Raw genomic sequence first — 22,675 nt, 5'->3', positions numbered from 1 at the left:
CTCAGCAATTGTACATTTAATAGAATCAATGTTTAGATTCAATGTAGAAAGCCCAGTGAAAGGTGTACAATGTATAATTTCCACTTCTATTTTTATTTTTGTCATGAGGGGATCCATCAAAGGCACCGCTATGAGCAGGCTATTACATCACTAGGCGTTCACAAGACTTAGTCTTGCAGAGCTGCATATTCTGGCTTCTCTTTGATTTCTCAGTTACAAAAGAATTACTTTGATTATTGTTACGGTCATGAGGTAGAAAGCATGTATATTTCCTCTTTGTTAATTAAATCTGAAATGGTGAAAACCAATTTCTCGTAGAAAATTACACTTAATTTATAAAAACACAGCACTCACTAACAGAAGTGTTCTACCACATAATTGCACCTTATTTTTTCCCAAATTAAGTAAAATAAAATGAAAAATAGGTGGATGTCCAGACTTCTTTCTAGAGTATCTACAGTATGCTTTTTATTCTAAACTATTTTGATATCATTTAGCTCAATGTTTCAATGTTTCAATCTGAAACACTGCTCTCAATATTAAACATTACAGTATTAAACCCTTATTTATATAACTATTATATATTATCCACTTAGAACACATTTGCACAGCCCTAAATTGTCATGCTGTGATACGTTGTATCTATACATTCTTAAAAAAATGTATCATCTTCCACTGCAAATATGAAAGCCAAAGAGATATTTTCATGTATACTCAATATGAACATGTTCTAATACACACAAGGTCCATACTGCATATGTAGCATCTAAAGCTACCCTGTAGACAACTGCATGTCAACATTTGTATTTCCAAAGTACAATTAAAATTTCTGATTTTTTTTTTATTCATTAATTCAATGTTTGCATAAAAGGCCAGTTCCTGAGATTTACACAGTCATTCTATTTTTGAAAATGCAACCCTGACAGTCCAACCTTCAGTTGAACAGCAAAAAACAAACACTGAAATAATAAACTTCACAATATTATTTTGTGACAATACCTCATGTATAACTACTGTTTTGCATGGGCTAGATTAAATCAGATGCAGAAAAGTTGGGTCTTTGTCACGAAGAAGAATTTCAGAAGGGTATTCAGAATGTGAGCTTCTGCCACTCCAAATTCTGTAACCGTGTTTCTCCCAATCTGTATTGGGAGCCCTGTGGAAGACATTGTATTCCATATGGTTAGTGAGCCAGGCCAAGCCATGTCTCCTCTCTTGGACCCCATGCTTAGGGCCTGAGCAGCCCACGTGTTACCATGAACAGCTGTTTTAAGGGAACCTGTTGGCATGCCCTGTGCCAGCCTGTGCTGTCAGGAGATTGTATATGATTCTGTTTATTAAACAACATAAAGATCTCAGCAGAATGAGTGAGAGAAAAGAACCTCTTCATGGACAGGATCTGTACAGTGTGCTATAAGAAAATCCACCCATGGTCCATACTGCATTTTGCCAACATACAAACAAGTCAAGATTTCCTTTCCATCTGTAGTCCTCTTTATTCTCTCCTAATAAAACAGATACTTTATAACACCGTTTGTTGTTTGGCCTTTCTCACTGAGATCCTGAATGACTTTTGCACCACCCTACCCTTCCCCAGTCTCACTCTCTCCTCAAGGACAGATCATCGTAATTGCCCTTCTTCCAACATTTAGGACTATACCTTACACACATTCACTACCAGATCTTCAATTGTACAATTGTATAACCATAATTTTATCCATGTTGATTTTTATTTATGTATTTTAACCTTTTTCTCCATCCGTGAACACCACTGAGCTGATGCAGATAACTCAAAACACCTGAGACATCTGTCACATGTGTTTTGTAGACTGCAATTGATGAGGTATTCCATATTCACCTGAGGAAGCAAAGGTTATTATTTAATACTGTGATATTTCACAGTAGGAATGGATTATCTGAATATGCTGTGGATACTGTGACTTCATTGGTAGTTTCCTGGATTTTTATTTATATGTGTTTTAAAAGAGATTCAAGTACTTAAATGTATTGCTATTTTCTACCATTATATGACCTTTTTCATACTCTCGTGTAAAGACTCAGACTGGACAGAAATATTTTCCTTGGAACTGTCTATCGCTGAATAGGCCAAGAGGCATGCATTATTATTTATGAGCACCATGTATTTATTTCTTGTGTTGTAAACTCCAGTTTAATAGTGGGTCTTTTTCTCCATGCTGTCCTTCCTTTAAAGTCTTTGACTAGAATTTTCAAGAGACTAATAATACAAAATTGATGACTCAGTAGCACTGACCTGTGTTTATCCAAGTCTGGATTGCTAGGTAGGTTATGTAGACCATAAACCATCTAACAGGCTCTGTAAACCAGTTTAATGGGGGATTTTCTGATAAAGGGACTGGAAAAGAAAACCCCTTTTTGATCACTCCTGAGAGTTTACAAAAGAAATCCTGTGAGTCAGGTAAAAACTCCTATCAGCCAGACTGTCACAAGAAACTCTAGTTTAATTATCAGCACATCTGCTTGCTTAGATGCTTATTTCAGATTTTGACACTAGGCTACAGTTCTCATACTTTAGTAAAAGGTTTAACCTATGCTAACCCTCTAAATAAACAGTTGAACTGCAAACTTCACTTCTCAGTACAGGATCCTTGGCACAAAGGCTTAATGTAATGAATGTGCTGAAAGATCTTAGAATGATTGGCAGTCCCAGCACTAAAGAGGCAGAACATCAAAGCTCTCATTTTGTTTCTCTGTTCTTTGGCAGCAATCAGATGAATTTCTGTAAGAATCACATACGAGGGCACCACCAAGAATGGTACAGAACGTTCCCTAGAAAACCATCAAATCCATTGTACTCGTGGTGTTCTTTAGTTACAGTTGCTGTTTCAAATGATGGAACAACAATATAACAGCATCAATATGCTGCAAAGCAAAAGCACCAGTGACTGATGAAACCTACCCTCTAGATTCAAGAGTATGGTAGACACTTTGCCACAGTTTGCTTCAGTAGAAAAGTTTGTTCATAATTTTGAACTGCAACCAGAATTATTAGGTTGAAAATCAATGTTCTTATCCAACCTGAAATTTTGCTTTTAACTGCTAAAGGGCAGTCTATTGCTTGCAGTGCAGTACGAGACAGGATATGCTTTTAAAGTAGAAAAGCCATTTGTTGCTAACTCTGTGTTTCATTTAGTCCTGATCACTGTTTTGGCAGAAAAACTGTCACATGAGAATCTTTTGCTGAACAGATACTGTATTCCAAATTCCTCCTGTAACTGGCTCTACATTGTTTCCATACAAATCCTAATAATAATAATAATAATAATAATAATAATAATAATAATAATAATAATAATAATAATAACAAAACAAACAAACAAAGCCAAACAAAGTCGAAACACATAAGCATAAACATAAACAGTGTAGAAGGTAGTTCAAGATGTCAGGGGTTGAAAGCACAGTGAAGCACAATTCTCCAGCTTCTTGGTTTATGTTTACTTCCCACACGTGCCATAAACAGTTCAACGTTACAAAAGTTTCTACTGCATTTTTTTCAGAAAACAAAGCCTGAGGCTTGCTGTGCAGATTTGGTATATTACATTGGGGGCTGGGGGTGGGGGCAGGGGTGTATTGTCTTTTCTTTCTTTTTTTTTTTTTTTTTCATATGTAATCCAAAGCACATATTATAAAATGGGTAAAAATGTATAAGTGTTCAGTATGCTAGTGCAATACAATGTGCATGTTTATATAAGTCTCATGAAAAAAAAAAAAACAGAGAGAAAGGTAGCTTTGAACCTGGACTTTCCTGAACAATTTTTCTTTAAGGGAGATAAAATGATGAAAAATACTTGGTTAAACTGCTGGCCAAACTCTTACTGTTTGTACCACTCCCGGTAAAGACCCTGGAGAGCAGCAGTGAAATCTGTGCTATTCATTGGCTGGTTAAATAGAGACCTATTAGATTCAGACAGGCTAGATTGATTATACAGCAGCAGAAGCAGCTCAGACTCAGAGCTCAGTGAACGTCAGGGTGAGAGAGAGGGAGAGCAAGTGAAAGCACGCACGCAATAGAGGGAGACTATACACGCTACAGCATCAGTATGTGACTACTGGTGCCTGATAACACTGATATTGAGCTCCTTCAGTGGACAACTTGCTGAGCTACCTTTTTTCATTTGCAAGAGGATGCCAGCTCTAAGCCAGTGCAACTATTAACAGAATTGACATTGGAATAGTTAATTTTACTTATAATTACATCTCTTACATTCTGCATCTCTGAAAAAAGGCTAAATACAGAAGACAAAAATTCATGCTGTCCCCTCAGCTCACATAGTACTGAGGATACACAGAGTTTGATCTTTCAGGTAAGGAAATAATCCTTTGCTTTTCTAAGCAGCTAAAAAACTGAATTATTCTTTTTGTGTCTTGCATGTTAGATACAAGGTTTGGCATCTGTTGTAGAATGTATTTATTTAACTTATAATTCTTTCACTCACAGATTATATTTATCCAATACTATGTACAGCTGAAGACAATTGAGAACAAGACATGGTTTGTGCATTGTATTTATCATAGTTAACCCTTCAAGTAAATGGGAATGAAGCAGCTAGAAAAGATGATTTCTAACTACTTGCATGATGTTTTAATGTAACTGGTCTCACACATGCTCAGCAGTCTGGAGTAATAACAGCACACAAGCTCTTTCACATTATTAATTCATTATTGTATATGTTGTGAAGCCAGGTAGACAGAACATTTACCTGGAGGATATCTCAGTGCTTGTCAGTAGTTTGAAACAGTATCTGTCTTTTGACTGCATCTTACATCGGCTGTGCAAGCACGATCTGCCTTAAATAATATGGCATTAGACTGCCATCTTTTTATAGATATAGTAGTTCTTGCTAACATTCTGCCTGCAAAGTGAAGATCAAGGCTTAGGACCTGAAATACGAAACCTGGGATGTTCTGTTACACTGTGCTGCATGTTTGAAGCAGCCATTCCATGGACTGATTGCTTGTTTTCTTGTGACATTGACAACAGTGTCTCCTAACTGCCTAGTTCTACATAAACTTTCTATATTTTTCCTTTGGCTATGTTTGAAATGGCTTTGCTGTAATAGGTGATAGGTTCTGATAGATTGCTGTGGTTTTGAAGGTGATAGTCTCAAACTGAAATAACCCATCTTTTTGTTGTGTAGCAAGTCAGGAAGTTGATTGACTTTGGGTTTACAGGCCATGGGAGCATAGCACTAAGAAGACAGCACTGTCAGTTCATTAGTGACACATTCCTCCCAGCTGTGATAATCTGCACCAGTTTCCTCATAAATTTGTGCATTCTGCTCCTCACTTCAAATGGAAAGAGATTTTTCTTATACCATCTATTGTAATTACTCTGAGTGAAGTAGAGGCATCAGTCCGCTAATCCAAATATTTAAGTAAATTTACACCCAGCCAAGTACAACTTTTCAATGCTTTGTCCAGTAAAGAAATTGCCTACAGCGAGCTATTGCTGCTACACTATGCACCTAAATGTAATCCATTTTATCCAATGACAAAAACATCACATATAGAAAAGTACTTTATTCTCTTTCTCTACCCATGCATTTTTTACAAATTTCTATAAAACACAAAAATCCCAAATGTGAAGTGAAATCCTCATGGTTACCAGAATGACTACTTGTAATTTGTAAAATACATTATAAGTGTAGATTTTTTTTTTTTTTTTTAAACTAATCATAATTTGCACGGGTGTCTAAGTGACCGCATGAGCAAAATGTGCAAGGCTTAAGATGCAGCTTCATCTTCTATAATGCATTATGTGAAGAAGCACTGGCAAAATAAGAAGTAAACTGATGAGTCAAAGCCAAAGGCTTACTTAAACTATAGCTTCTGTGCTGTTTTATTTCTTTATATTTTAGTTTTGAATAATGTCTACATTGTTTATTATATACATAGTTGAGCCATGTCAGGAATTTCAATATTACCTTCTGAAATTCTTTCCAGGTATAAAAAGAATCACTTGGGGGCACATTTTGCAATCTTATCTCTCATTAAGTAGTAATTTACTCCACAAAATACTGCAAGAGGTGAGGACTGCATACACTGACTATGGAGTCAGTGTCAGACTCTGACCATAAATAATGGAGAGAAACTCTTCATATTTTAACTAACTGACCTGTGTATTGAGAGTTAGAACTACCAAATACAGATTAATTCTATAAGGAGGTAAGGTAACTGCATGCTTACTTCACTTTTTCTCCTTACAATACTTAAGGCCTGTCTCAAAATATTTTATGTGCAGTTTGACTTCTAAAAATAACCCTTTATGGATGCTCAAAAGCTTTCTTATAACTCTTATTCATCCCTTGCTTACTGTATCTATACTCTTTAAATATACCTTATAATTTTTAGTTTGGAAATATAATCATGCCAGGTCTGTGATTTTAAAGACAGTGATATGGTTTCCTCCAGATTAGTATCTGTTAATATTCATGTTAATGTCCTAACCATGAAAATCCAAATAATGTTAAAAAGTGTTTATTTTTGCAAAGGGAATATTCCATTTGAACTTTTTTTTTTTTATATATATATACAAAATAAAATCAGACAGCCAAACAACTAATGAAGCTTATACTCATGAAATGTGTTATTCATTTCCACATTAAAGATTAACACTGTAAGCATCTTCTTTTGCCAGATTCAGGAAAAATAGCTGAAAAAACTCAAATCAGAAAGATTTTAAGAGATTACATATTACAAACTGTGCATTTTCTTATGAGTCTATAATATTGTTAATCTGGACCTTCTGCGACATTTTAAACTGATTCAGTTGTATCACCTTTTCTCAAAAAGACTAATCTGGCCTTTTTGAAACTAATTTTGAATTGATTTCCAGCTTGAACTCACAGAAAGTGAAATTTATTTTACTTTTCCTAGGTAAGTTGAAGCCATTAGGTGGCTCTTTCCTCCTATGATATCAGACAGCAAGCTGCATTAAAAAGATATAGCTGGGTACTAGTCTTGTTACCAAAAAAAAAAAAAAAAAAAAAGTCCTTCTTGAATGAATTTAATCTGGGTACCAACCATTTTAATAATGCAAAGCAACCACGAGTCTTTATTTATTTTTTAAGTAAAAGGTGATAGTTCTTTCATTGCCAGTTAGATGGTTATGTTTTGAAGTGGTCTCATGCCTTGTAAAGGAGAAACAGGGAACAACGTTCAGGAAGAACACAGTACTTTTGAGTAATCTCTACCGTTTTTAAGTCAACAGTCTGATCAGACTGGATATGAAGCACCACTACTGTACAAAAAGCTTAAGTTTATTTATTCCAGTAACTATGACCAACAGCACAGCCAGCATTGAAAAAAATTATCCTGTTGAGTACTGTTATATTGTACTGATAAATATAAAGAACAGACATACTCTTCACTTACACAGCTTTCTTTCAGAAGGGTAGAGTATGTCACCAAGGTCTTTTGATGTCTCTTCATGGCACAAAGTAAGTGACAAAGGTAGTTTCAATTCTGCACTCATGTGAGTAGCTGCGCTGAGGTTACTGGGGACTAAATTCTAATGTACTTCATTCTGCCTGTTGCTCCTTTAGTAGTTCCTGTAAGTTCATTGCACCACTGCACCTGAAATCAGTTGTGAAGTTTGTACTATTCCTTGTGGGAGTTAGAAATAACTACTAAATAGTCAAATGAAGATTAAGAAAAACTAATAGATTTGTCATAAATCACAGAAAGATGGTTGCAAGCACTGCATGGAGCTGAGGTGAGGCCCGAAGAAACGTATGTCAGAAGATATGCAAAATAGTTGCCCATCTGTTCTAGTTTTGATGAATTTTTTTATTCTCGCCAACCTTGAAAGAAAAAAATCCCATGTTGGTAGATGACTTCACCCGCCATGACCAACTTGCTGCTTCACATTGTTTATCTTAGAGAGAATCCTATACCATCAGCTCCATTCAAGAAAACAAGAAAATAAAAAAAAAAAAGGGACTGACATCCTTTGTGATGGTCTACATTCATGATGTAGGAGAATAATCTGACCAAACTGGAATATATTTATTTATGTGTTTTTAAAAAGCTGAACAATTATGTCCTTTTTTGGTTTTAATACAGATTGTGCATGAGCTTATAGCAACTATATCAGCGCATACAATGAAAAACTTTGTTCTTTTAAACAGGATATTGATTTCAACCAGGATCTGCAGGCATTGTGTTTAGTGCTGTATGAGAAGGAAACCAGTCTTAGTTTGAGGTTCATGTGAAATAATAAAAAATATCAAAAGTTGAAATAAATAAAGTATTATTTCTGAGATACATAACTGATGGTTCAGGCTCAAGGCAGATGTTCTTCAATAACTACATTATTAGCACATAGCAAACACAGCATCATACAAATTAGCTTACCATCAGTAGAAAAGGTCTTTTTTGTTCCTAGAAGGCAGCTAAAGTTAACCATGATTTTCTGGCGTTTCAAGTAATTAATGGTGTACATGAACAGTCACCAAAGCTGAGCTGGTGGAGTCATTAGTTATCCTGACTTCGTTTGAGGCCTAAATCAGAATAAACAAATTGCCTGAAGATGACAGGTCTGCAGCAGAATCTAGTCACAGAGACCACTTCTTTGCTAGAGTCAAGCTGCCTAGCTGTAAGACTATTTTCTCCTCTATAAAATAGGGTTTATTTCAATTGTATGCTCCGCTTCCTTGAAATCAGTGAAATTTCATTAATTAAAAAAAAAAAGAAAAAAAAAACCAAAACAACAAACTTAACTCATACAAGATTCTTGTCACGAAGTTTCTGCAGAGTTTCACTCCAGAGGTAACTCTAATTTACTGGCTGGTTAATTTATCCCTTACATACACACACTATGTAAAGCACTTTGAAATACTTTTGAATTAAGATAGTTGTATAAATATAAAGTGTTATTATGACAAATGGAAGTCACTCAAACTTCAGCTAATGAAACTTGCAACAGTCTGCAATGTTCTGTTAAGCATGAATAATTTGTCTTTGATGAATGTTTAATAAAAAACAATTATTCAGACACATGCTCCAGTAAGAAATACTTAAGATTTTTTTTTTCCTGTTTCATGTTTTTCTACAATGTATGCAGGGAATCATTCATATGCCTAGATGTTAGAAGCAAAGAAGTTTACAAAAACAATTTATGTATGTATTGTCAAAACATTTTAAAGACAAATAGTAACAATAGAGACTAAAATATACATCATAATGTAATAAAAAGCATAAGCACTTGCTTTTAATTGCTTTGTGAGAAAAACAAAACAAAACAAAACCAAAAACAAACAAACAAAAAAAACCACTTAACTTAGCATGTAGGGGTCTTTCCCAACTCCTGTTTACGTTGTACCTAGCCATGTAACTTGCATTGAAAGAGCAGACAGCAGATTCCTCATATTTGCACACAACCCCTGGGTTAAACCTACATATACATATATATATATATACACATATGCATGTATCTCTACGTCTACCTATATTTAAGCTTATCCTTTATTGTCTTTGTTCCACACAGGTGTATATATACTTGTTATAGTGAATTTGCAATTTTGAACAATACAGCATGTAGAACCCAATCATGTCCTCTTTGTTCCACAGAAGAAAAGTGATCTGAAGCCACTCGAGGGTAAAAATTATGAAAATCATGCAACCAGGAAATGCAGATCAGCAGGTCATCAGATGTCAGGATCCTAACAACAAAATTTTATTTTCCCTGATATTGAAAGTGTTTGATTTACTTCATTTGTTAAATGTAATGAGACAGCAGAAAGGCTCTGCTGTGCAGCAAGCAAAAAATTACCATTGAAGCATGCAATACAGTTTGGAGAAATCTCTTAAAATGTTTAGGTTTTTTTGAATTTCAAAATATTTAGAACTGGGTCAAAAGTGCTATTGCTGTAAAAAATGTTGATTTTGTTTGGCTCAGGAATAAGGCATGGATAAAACTTTCTCTGCACAAGAATTACTAACACTGGTTTGTGGAGTATAAAGTAAGTGAACAAAGTCCTTCAGAGTAGCTGACAGTGGGGAGTATCTCACTGTTCTTCTTTGTCAGATTTCTAACACTGAGAACTAATGTATTTACAGCAGTAACAGAGCTGTGGCAACATCTTAATTACTTATACATCTTCCTCTTTTTCCTTCTAGAACTCTTTGTAACTGATTTAGGAGAAGGGACTCTGAAGTTTTGTTTCCTTCCTCCAGTTATGAGATATTAAACAACAACAACAACAAAATATGAAACAAAACAAACAAACACACACACACAAATACCCCCACAAATTCACCATTGCGCAAAATGTCGAAGTAAACACAATTAACTCTCAAAAACTACTGTACTATTTTTTTTCCTTGAACATAATGAAATAATAAGTTTGTTCTTAATACTGTGTAATAATCAGTAATAACAGTTCTTTGTCACCTGGAATGTTTAACAATGATAGTATAAATATTTTGCATCCTGTGAAGTTTATGTATGCCGGAAAGTAAAAAAGTAATACATTATCTTACTTTTATTTGTTACATAAAAATGTTTTCACAGGTATACATAGACTTCATCAAGCTCTAAAAATTATTGAAAATACACTGTAGTGCTTTGCTCTTCCTTGCTTCCTAAGACCAATCACTAGTTCTCAGTTCTGTGCAGCACAGCTGAGCTGACGCGTATAGGGCCAGTTCTGAAGTCAGTGTAACTTTCAACTGGAAATGCCAACAAACTCATTGGCTTGTACACAAGCAAAGGAAAACTTGTAACTTAAAAGAAAGTGAATGAAATAATTACCTGTCTGTCTATTTATCTGTCTATCATCTGTCTATCTATCATCTGTCTATCTATTTCATAGAATCAAAGAATGTCACAGTATCACAGTATGTTTGGAATTGGAAGGGACCTCAGAAGATCATCTAGTCCAATCCCCCTGCTGGAGCAGGAACGCCTAGGTGATGTCGGACAGGAACATGTCCAGGCAGGTTTTGAATGTCTCCAGGGAAGGAGACTCCACAACCTCCCTGGGCAGCCTGTTCCAGTGCTCTGTCACCCTCACTGAAAAGAAGTTTTTTCTCAAATTTAAGTGGAATCTCTTGTGTTCCAGCTTCACCCCGTTACCCCTTGTCCTATCATTGTTTGCCACTGAGAAGAGCCTGGCTCCATCCTCATGGCACTCACCCTTTATATATTTGTAAACATTAAAAAGGTCATCCCTCAGTCTCCTCTTGTCCAAACTAAAGAGACCCAGCTCCCTCAGCCTTTCTTCATAAGGGAGGTGCTCCACTCCTGTCCCTGTGTATGTCAGCTCCACAGTTCACATCATGTGTGTAGTCTCTTCTTGAATACTGTCAGGATTGGGGCCATGACTACCTCCCTGGGGAGCCTGTTCCGGTGCTCCACCACCCTCTGGGTGAAGAACCTTTTCCTAATATCTAGCCTAAACCTCCCCTGGCACATCTTACTGACATGCCCTCAGGTTCTGTCACTGATCACCAAAGAGAAGAGATCAACCCCTACCTTTCCTCTCCCACCTTGTGAGGAAGCTGTAGACCATGATGTCCCTTTAGTCTCCTCTTCTCCAGGTTGAACAAACCAAGTGACATTAGCTGCTCTTCATACAGCTTTCTCTCCAAACTATTCACCAACTTTGTAGCCCTCTTCAGAACACTTTCCAGTAGCTTTAAATCCTTTGTCATACTGTGGTGCCCAGAACTGCACACAGTGCGCCAGGTGAGGTTGCACCAGTGCAGAGTCGAGTGGGACAATCACCTCCGTGGATCAGCTGGCAATGCTGTGCTTGATGGACCCCAGGACATCGTTGTCCCTCTTGGCGGCCAGGGCACACTGTTGACTCATGTTCAAATTGTCATCAACCAGAACCCACAAATCTCTCTCTGCTGAACCGCTTTCCAGTATCTTGTTCCCCAGTCTGTATGTACAGCCATAGTTGCTGTGTCCCAAGTGCAAAATCTGGTACTTGTCCTTGTTGAACTTCATGCATCTGGTGATTACCCAATTCTTCAATTTGTCCAGATCCCTCTGCAGGACCTCTGTGCCCTTGAGAATGTTGACAGCTCATCCCAATTATTTGTAATTGGCAAACTTACTAAGTAATCCCTCTAGTCCTGAGTCTAAGTAATTTATAAAGACATTGAAGAGTGGTGGCCCTAAAATGGGTCCCTGTGGAACCCTGCTAGTGACTGGTCACCAGCCTAACATAATCGCATTTGTTAGAACTCTTCAAGCCCTGCCTGTCAGTCTAGATAGATAGATAGATAGATAGATACTCTCTTTATTTCATAGAATCATAGTATCATAAAATGTCCTGAGTGTGAAGCATTTGAAAATATCTTCTGAAATAAAATCAGAAGAAAACATCTTACAGAGAAACCAACTTTCAAGGTTATTGACATACTTTGAGACACAGAAAATTTGAAGCAGCTTCAGGTAAGCTTGGATGACATTCAAAGCACACAATCTTGGATGTTTTCCTAGTAATACTATGCACTGTTGTACATCAAGCACTTTCCTGATCATTTTCAAACAACATCTTGAAGCGAAGTATAGAACTTAACTAGCAAAATTGAAGCATTGTAATTAGTATGTACTCTTTATTACCTTATGCCAATAAACCAAGTATCAGTAGTGAGAATTACAGCTGTTATGAAGCTACTTATAACTAGCAAAGCTGGAACAAAACATGAAAGCTCGACAGTGCCCATTAAAAAAGGAAAATAATTACTAAATTGCATGACCAGGAGCCCCTCCAAGCAGATGTGTCATGTAGACATTACTTTGAAGGTCATAGATAGCACTCCTGGCATAGACATATTCCTTTTGCATTGCAAATCCAGATATTGTCTGACTGTCACAACATATCTAAGGCCTTGGACAACTCCTTACTAGTTACCTGACATGACTAACTCCCAGTTTCATTGGACTAGGAAGATGGCATCAGTGAAGTGGTGCAGAGATACAAGTAGTAAATATTGTTACAAATAATTTTAGTACTGTTGAAGAATAACATAAAAAAAAAAAAAAAAGTTGTGCTTTGCTCTAACATGGCACAGTAAAGTGACTTAACTTTTCTGGGAAGCAACTAGATATACACCAACACCCCACACCCCTAACATAAGGTGCAACTTCCTCCCCACTCTAGTTTATTTTTTCCATGTCTTGCCCAAGTGCAGCAAAGGCAACATTCTTGGGACATGTTGAACTTCTTAACAACATAAAGAATTTTAAAAAAATGTACTAACAGAGAGAAAATAGTATGTACAGATGTCATTTAACTATATTACATTTCAGTCTAAAAGAAAACAACAACAAAAAAATCAGATATTAGATCCTTGGTCTGATGACTATGTAATTCTCTTAGGCACTAAAAATTCTACCAATTTCTTTCATTCATAACTATATATATAAATATATGTGAAACCCGTGAACTTCTTTACCTGTTTTCATAACTGAGTGTTCCTGCCAAAGCTTTGGAGAAGCCCTACTGCAAGAACTGCTGTCAGTATGTGTGGTTGGTACACGATAGTATGTTTGCTGTTTTGTTTTAGATTTATATGTAATATAGTTAGACAGGATTTGTACATACTGCTTTCTTTCTGCCTAACACCATTTGTTCTAATTCTTTACATTGTTAAGTGAATGTCAGGCATTACAGGATGTCAGCATTAATTCACAAGCTTTTGTTATGCAAAACAGTTCAAACTCCTTTAGCTGAGGAGGGGGATCTTTCATTACTTCATATAAACCCTGACATAAGAGTATGCATATCGACAACCACCAAGAAATAAATGGCATACTGTAATTCTCCACTCTGGATTACCTTAATGTATTTTTTTTGACTCTGTCATGGTTTAACATTCTCAAGAGCAATCGCTGAATGCTTCAGCCATGAACATTTTTTAGACAGTAATTCTAAATCCAATCTTACTGGCTACGCAAATCTGAGGAATATCATTGGTGTTTCCTCCTTCTCTAACTATCCATCATACTTTCATAAGATATCTTAAGACATTTTAGATCTACACTACAATCCAGGGAGAAATACTATACAATGTGTGAAAACATTACATAATTTTAAAGCAGAATCTTTAGGAAAAAAAAAAAAAATAAGCTACATTCAAAACTTCAACTATTGCTTGAACTAGGAGACTTCTACTTGAAAAATAACATTTAAATTACCTTATTTTTATACTTGCTTCATGTTTGATTTTGGTTTTTTTTCATGTTTTGTTGTTCTTCTTGTTGTGTTGGGTTTTTTGTTGTTTTTGTTTGTTATTGTTTTGTTTGTTTGTTTGTTTTTGTGGTCAGTGTAAGAATGTAGAAGAGATGTAAGATGTAGCAGACTGGTAGGACTTTGTTCTGCTCAAAGTCAGCTCTTACCTTGGGGATAGTGCTGTAGTTCCCCACCACAATTTATAAAACTCACTTGAATCTTTTGTTGTCATCCTATCTTAATACTGAACTGTAGTCATGCCATGCCACATTTAGAGAATAACAGTGTACAAAACAATAACATATTCAACAAATAATCATGTATTGGTAGTACTATCTTGAACATAAATAAGCTATATAGCTGTTGTTTTATATGACTTTCTTTAAATTTTCTGTTCCATTATAGATGCATATAAATGCACAATTGAGTCCACTACAGAATTTTCTTTTGAGACCTCAACCAGTTAAAAAAGATTAGACCCACCACTGCTAGTTTTATTTCAAGTAAAATGTAGTGTATGCTGGAAAATTAATTTATTTTTTTTTTTCCAAAAAAATATTATGAATACTCAAAGTCACTGATTAAATAGCTTCAGCAATTCACAGATTCTAATGCATGGCCTACACCCTTTGAATTAAGACCATAAACATCATTGGCCTCCAATGTTCCAAGAACCAGGATGATTGTCTCCTCTGAACCAGCAAAATGTTTCCAGCATAAAGCAGCATTTTGGCTAATGTATCATACATCATATTATACATTGTCATAATCATTTCCGTTACTTTTAATTATATTAATACTTATTCAATCTTATTTTAAAGTAGCAAAGCTACCAGTGACTTACGTATGTGATTTTGTATCACACTGAGGTATCTTCAGTGTCTTTTTTCATCATAAACACAGGTGCTGCTCCTGTTGTCTATTACTCTGCACTATTGTTCACAATATCAGACATAAAAGAATTATATTCAGACATTTTGAACATTTTTTTAACAACTAAATTAAAAAAAAATTGAAATAAATGACGATTTATTCCTTGTTTAGAAATGGAAAAAGAAACATTGGAGGGTGTCCAAAGAAGGGCCACCAAAATGACAAGAGGTCTGGAACACCTGTCCTCTGAGGGTTTTCAGTCTGGAGAAGAGAAGACTCCAAGGAGACCATATTTCATATTTCAGCACTTAAAAGAAGCCTATGAGAAAGATGGGGATGAACTTTTTAGCAGGGCCTGTTATGATGAGACAAGGGGTAGTGGTTTTAAACTAAAGGAGGGGAGATTCAGGTTAGACATGGGGAAGAAATTTTTTTACAGTGAGGGTGGCAAATTCTGGCACAGGTTGCCCAGAGAGGTGATAGGTGCCCCATCCCTGGAGACATTTAAGGCCAGGCTGGATGGGGCTTTAAGCAACCTGATCTAGTTGAAGATGTGCCTGCTCATTACAGGGTGTTGGACTAGACAGCCTTCAAAGGTTCCTTCCAACCCAAACTATTCTATGATTCTGTATAATGAAGGCTGTAATTTTTATTGATGTTTGACCTTACAATTCTTTCTCAAACAATAAATCAATTATTTTGCATGAAACAGACACATAGGATTGTTTATCTTGACAAGGACAACTTTCTATCCACGTTATATTTTCTGATAAATCTCCATGTTATTCTTTTGCTTTAATGGACATTTTTACCCTCTTTCTCCCCTTCCTTCTCAGGAAGAGAGTAGTCCTAAATTTATTATGCTTTTGGAGAATAGCTGTAATCCTAATTCTTGTAGATTTAATTAATAAAATCAGAAAGTCCAGGAACACTATTCAGAATGATCTACAACTGCTTAAGCTTAAAATTTTCAATATTTGAAACAACCTTTAATGTATATATGATACAAGAGATGCCAGAATTTTTTCAGAAAGCAAGTATGGATTAAATCAACCAACAAAACACTGAAAATCTAAATTTGAAACATTGCAACTATGTAGGGAAAGAGAAACTCTTCTTTCATCACACAGTATTTGCTTCTGAAGTTAGTGACTTAATTAAAGTTTACTCAAAGCAAAACCGGAACATTCCTCTCCATACCTTGAATTTCCTTTGATTATGGGTGATTTTGCTAATTACAGAATGAATTATTCAAACATATCATGAGAGTTACCTAGAAAATATTACCCTTAATCATAAAATAATTTTAATTGGAAGAAACCTTTAAGATCATCAAGTCCAACCATAATCTAACTCTAGCACTAAACCATGTCCCTAAGAACCTCATCTATACCTCCTGTAAACACCTCCAGGGATGGTGACTCAGGCACTTCCCTGGGCAGCCTGTTCCAGTGCTTCACAACACTTTCTGTGAAGAATTGTTTCCTAATATCCAATCTGAACCTTCCCTGGTGCAACTTGATGCCATTTCCTCTAATCCTATCATTTGTTGCTAGAAAGAAGAGACCAACACACTCCATGCTACAACCTCCTTTCAGGTAGTTGTAGACAGCAATAAGGTCTCCCCTCAGCCTCCTTTTCTCCAGGCTGAACAGCCCCAGTTCCCTCAGCTGCTCCTCATCAGACTTGTGCTCCAGACCCTTCACCAGCTTCATTGCACTTCTCTGAACTCTCTTTAGCACCTCAAGGTCTGTCTTATAGTGAGGGGCCCAAAACTGAACACAGTATTTGAGGTATGGCCTCGCCAGTGCTGAGTACAGTGTGTAATGTGAAAAATATACAAAGAGAACTCAGTGCAGTTTTCTGTGTGCCTTGATTTAAACTGTGCACTGAAAGCATTAATTTAAGGCAAGAAGCAAATCTATTTCTACTTTTTAGGTGTTGCAATGACAGAAATACATTTAATGTACCTTTTGTCTCTAGAGTTGCCTCTACCACACAAGGTGCTCCTGTCCCATACTTATTTCACCAAATTGCTTGTGGGTTCAGTGACGCATCATGAATTATACTGGATGGTTTATATCCAGTAGTAAGTCAGAAACAACATTTTTTTCTTATATACTATCTAGACTTAGAATTGTATTTGGTGTGACAAGATGTAACCTCCACGGGAACTACAGCTCAAATTTGTTTATGTGTAACCATGTACAAACAAGTGCATACAGATACCTACAACGATACAACCTGTGCCACAGGAGATTCAATTTGTAAAGTCCCAATGGTCCAGGCCTTTCAAAAATAAATGTATCCACCAGAAAAACTGAAATTTAAAGAAACTGTGCATTGTGATAAGATGGTATGCTGGCACAGCAGTAATATTACGCTGTGAATAGCCTCCTTACCTGCATTTAGCATATGTTGATTGCTCAGTTCACTGAAGCACAGGATGCTGAGCAGAACCATGGGTCAACAAAGTAATTTATAACATTCAACCTTCTGGGCAGACTATGGAATGAACTAATCTTTGCTGTTTTCTTCTAGCTGAGAAAATCTGTTCTGTTGTTGATAAATATTTTCTAATCAAACAGAAAAGTCTACCAACCTCTGAAACTAACCTTAATTTCTTACAGAGAAGTAAGAGGGTGTATTTAAAACTGATACATTGCACTTGAATACAATGTAACAACAATAAGAAACTGTTTTTAACCTATGGGACTCTGATAGATATATTCATCAAGAACATGATTGATTTAACAATAATAGAAGTCAATGTCAGTGTCATTTCACATCAGGGAAAAAAAATATTTCCCTTAAATGTGACAAAAGCGATGTGCAAACTGCACAAAGAACAAAATACTGACATAGCATCTCAGATGTTTCCACCAAGTATAACTGAACACACTATGCACATATGCAAAGGGTTGGGCTCCCTGGGAGTACCGCAATAAATCCTCTCTTGCCGGGCTGGTAATGAATAGCTTCTTTTCAGGCCCCACCAAAGCTCCCTCTGAGGGTTGAGTAACACTTTGCTGCAGACTGGACACAGAATTAGTAGAAAGAGCATGATTCAGATAAAAGGAAATAATATAAATTCCTTTGTTCTAAAGACAAAAAAAAATGTTGGTATTTCAGAGTTTTTGTCATGTTTTACTTGGGTCAAATGAAAATTCTGCTATCTGAAGACTCTTCTTTAGTTGAACGTCTTGTAGCAAAGGATCCATAACTTAAAATAAGCTGTGACTGTTTCTTATTTATTTGACAAGTGAGAACAGAGATTTTACTGCATTGTGGCATTCTTTGTAGATTGTTGAAACACCCATGTATGTCTAGTATTTTTCTATAACAGGTGTTACTATATACAGCCATTCACTGAGTTCAAATTTTGTATAGTCAAGGAGGTTTCTGGGAGCCGACTGATAAAAAAAAAAAAAAAAACTTACTCTTAAGAGCATTTTCATTCCCTGCTGAATTTTGATACAATAGCCAAGTACTCAAATTATAATTTTCAAAAGCACATTGCAATTTATTACCTAATAATACCCAGAGCTCTGTTCTTTCAAAACTACCAGTGGGTCATGGTCAGTGTAGGAGCTGTTACTTATCCATATTACTTCTTATTTTATAGGTCTTCCTGGTATTTAATTTTTTTTCTGATATGAAGTCTTGCCTATATTTTTGACTTGTAGTACAAAACTTTATTTCCTTTCCCAGCTAAGTTGTGGTATATTTTGATGACACTGCATGCCAGTTGTTACTATCCTGCCAGGGATACATGTGGCAGTCAACAAGAGAGAATCTTGAATTGCATTAGTAGAAAAAGTCTTCGGGGAAGATGAACAAAGGCTTTCTTTGCAAGTCCATAGAAAAGATGAACATGTATAGGAAGGGCAGAGGTTATTTAGAAAACTTCCCTCAATGAATCTGATTCTCTGTTTTTTCTGTGCTCTTAAAAGAAAACTTTCTGGATGCATTTGTCAAATATTCTCTTCTATTGTAAAACCATTGGATAACAGCCCTCAATTTCTTACAGCTAATGGAGTTATTCCAATATAGTATAAACTCAAAGTTGGGGCAGACCACACACTTAAACTCTAATCTACGTATGTAGTAATCTAAGTATGTATATAGTAATTTATGTATGTAGTAATCTATCACAGAATCACAGAATTGACTGGGTTGGAAAAGACCTCAGAGATCATCAAGTCCAACCCTTGGTTCAACTTCGGTCCATTTACTAAGTGTCATGTCCAATCTCAGTTTAAAAACCTCCAGGGACGGTGAGTCCACCACCTCCCTGGGCAGGCCATTCCAACGCCTGACCACTCTCTCTGTAAAGAATTTGTATGTATGTAATCTAAATATTATATAATTCATGAACTATGCTATGTGGATTAGAGTATCTTGAGTAGCTGTTGATTTTTAAGTAAAATCAGTATGGTAAGATTTTAACATTTACCAGTTCACTTTATGAACCTTCCCTTTATCAGAGAGGTTTGTAATTATGACAAATTAACATTGTTTCTGAGGTAAAATTGCACTATTATGTCACAGGCAGCAGTATTAGTGACATGTACAGCCATGTAACTCCTTAGGCACAAATCATGTCTGGGTTGTGTGTGGAATACAAATATGGAACCATGTTCCATACTTTTGGTGGAATGGAACTATGTTCCATACAATTGATACTAAAACTATAACACTAATTACTATTAATTAATGTTAATCTACTTCCTAAGGGAGATGATCGATTATTCATCATGTGAGAATTTTATATCAAGACTGAATACCTTTCAAAGTTTATAGTACAGTTTAAGTAAATATTGTGTTTTGGTTGGTGGGTTTTTTTGGCTGATTGGTTGTCCGTGTTTTTGTTTGTTTCTTTTGTTTTGTTGATTGGTTGGTTGGTTTTTAATGTGGAACAGTAGATGAAGTCCTCTAAGTACTCTCATATCTTCATAGATTAGACTCTTTAATTTTAAAATTATTTTAAAAATCATAGTGGTTTTGTCTCAGCCTTATGTCATTCAGGACTTTAAAAAACCATCATTGGATCAAATAAAAATTCTCACAGCTATTTTTACTGTGTTCAGTTTTCTGTCTTGGTGTTTTTCTGCCTGAAGAAAGGATGAAGATATATTATCAACATGTAAGCTATACCACCCAAACCCAGGAAGCTTGGGTGGGAGTTCCAGGCTGATAGTAGCTCTGTTTGTCAAATGTTGAGTCCATTTTCCTGGGTGAGGAGAATAAACATATGTGTCTTTACTGTGCACTGAACACCCCACTTTTTTTTTTTTTTTTTTTTTTTTTTTTTTTGAAGTGGTGAAAATGAGGAAAGCCTTAAAACACTGTTCTAGAACCCATAAACCTTTGAATATCTCTGTAGTCAGGAAGAGCACAACTGTTATTCCTCAAGTCCCCATTAGTTTTGTTTTCATACAAGGGGTAATAAAATTTACTTGCAATATTATTTTCTCATATGATTTTCTTGAAGGTGAAGGGCAGTTAAAGGCATATACAAAGCTACTGTGTGCCTTTCTGAAAATAGTCTTTTACTTGGTTTTGCTGTATAAGAATTATTTGATATGGTATGCAAAATTTTATTCAGTTTTTTTCCTAAACAATCAGGATAATTGAGAAATATTGTCTTTTGTTTTTTGAGGGACTTCTTGTGAAAGTTATGATTTTTAAAACTATTTCTGTGCAATTTAGCCTTAGCAGATATAATGTATTTGTCAGGAAAAAAAATGTTTTGAGCTAATTTCTCTCAAAGTGAGAGTTTTTCAAACCCGAACAAGTTTAAGGGTGCACCATAAAATTGTAAATTTTGTGCTTGTAGGACATGGATCATTGAACTACCTGGTTTACATGTGATTTCATTAAGAAAAGTATATTTTGTTTTGTTTTGTTTTTGGTTTGGTTTGGTTTGGTTTGGTTTGGTTTGGTTTGGTTTGGTTTGGTTTGGTTTGGTTTGGTTTTTCTATCAGGCTGGATGTGAATGTTTGTGGTGGGTCCAAGGTGGTCATTGAGGGTCAAGCATGAAAATCTGTTCACAATTATGTAGAAGGAACACAGAGTGATGCCTTATATTAATCTTTAGGGTGGAGAAAAATATCAGTTGTGCCTGATACCCTCAGTGAGTCTATAGAATTTTCTCTTTTCCATGTGCGATTATATCACCAGAAAAGACAGCACATGAGAGAAGTACCTGTAAGATGCATTCAGATGCAGCAGCCTCTTCAGAAATTTGATGTTCTTTGTTTCATGTTTAATGTTTTCTTGTGCTGTGGACACTTGCACAATCAGGAGTAATTAAGAACAAGTAAAAGAACTATGCACAATGAAACAAGAACTTAAAGATAGCTGTAACTATGCAGCCATTGTAATGTAAGAGTTGTAACTGTATAGCTGGGTGTTTGTATATCTTACAAATGTAGCAACTATGCTACAGAAGCTGTTAGGAGGGAAAAGGTTACTTTTCTGGTTATGTTGTCAACTCAAGAAAGTTACTCCAAATGGTGGATGAGTGAAACTGTCACTGCATTTATGATCGCTTGACTCATTCCACAGGTTTTGTTTATTTTCTTCCATGTTAAAGGCACTTTATTTCTTTTGTACAGCAAATGGTATATGCAAAGTAAAGGAGCAATTCCAAGTTTTACAAGCCCAAAGGTGTTTTTTATAGGGCAAAGTCTTGAGATACTGAAATTCTGGAAACACAGCAAATTATTAGAGAAGAGTTGGCCCCAGGTGACAAAGGGAACCTGACAGATAAAAGAACAAATGAAAAATAGAGTCCTATTGCTGCAGAGGACTAGCAGCAATAGTTGTTTCCCCATCCCCATATGTTTTGTGAGTGTTGGCCTGTCTTGTTAAGGATGGAAATTTTGTTTAGAAACAGCTTAATATATGCTTCATGCACATGTATGGAAAGGTGACTCTTGTGGTATCAGGGCAATAACATGGAAAGTGATCGGTATGGTTAGGAGGTGATAATGAAAGAGCAAGTATGTGCAAAGTGTTAAAGACTTGTATCTTGTAACTTACTTATTCATCTTTCACTTACAGACACTATGCAATTACTTTTTCTTATTCTACATCTTAAGGAAAGCAGAAGGTATGCACTAAAATCAGAAATGTGACTTCCCACAGTTGAATAAAATGTCATACTTGTGTTGAATTAGCGTCAGCAAAATTACTAATAAATGTGTTGCAAAATCATTATTGAGGTGGTGGTGTGCCATTTTTTAAATTGAGCCAGAACCACAGTGAAACTCGTGGGTAGTGACTGGGTGGTATTAAAAGTGGCTATTGCTAATCTGAACATTATTAGAAAGTATAAATTAATAGTATTCTAGCTGTAACAAGAAGCTACGTAGTAATTTCTTACCTGTTTACACTTCTGCCTTAACTACTGTATGAACATGCTCAATTACAAGATGCTGTTTCAGTATCTCTCACATAGTGTATAATACAGAGTTTAACATAGACCTGACAAAGGAGGGTGTAGAGAATAGAAAACATGGGAGATCCTCAGATGGGTTGTTTAACTGGTCACCAACTAGACCTCTGGA

The 22,675-nt window shown here is 35.8% G+C and overlaps 1 protein-coding gene across 1 annotated transcript in view; it reads left to right on the top strand.

Annotated features, from left to right (window-relative positions):
• Positions 1 to 4,021: 4,021 nt before the first annotated feature.
• Positions 4,022 to 22,675, top strand: part of CDH18 (cadherin 18) — a 560,106-nt gene continuing 541,452 nt past the window's right edge. The window contains exon 1 of the mRNA XM_071804488.1: positions 4,022 to 4,343. The gene's annotated coding sequence lies outside the window, so the exon portion shown is untranslated. The remainder of the gene's footprint in view (positions 4,344 to 22,675) is intronic.

The sequence above is a fragment of the Patagioenas fasciata genome, chromosome 2 (genome assembly GCF_037038585.1).
Source record: "Patagioenas fasciata isolate bPatFas1 chromosome 2, bPatFas1.hap1, whole genome shotgun sequence".
NCBI classification, from domain to species: Eukaryota; Metazoa; Chordata; class Aves; order Columbiformes; family Columbidae; genus Patagioenas; species Patagioenas fasciata.
Note: the sequence above shows the minus strand (reverse complement) of the source record. Positions and strands in the feature narration are given on the sequence as shown.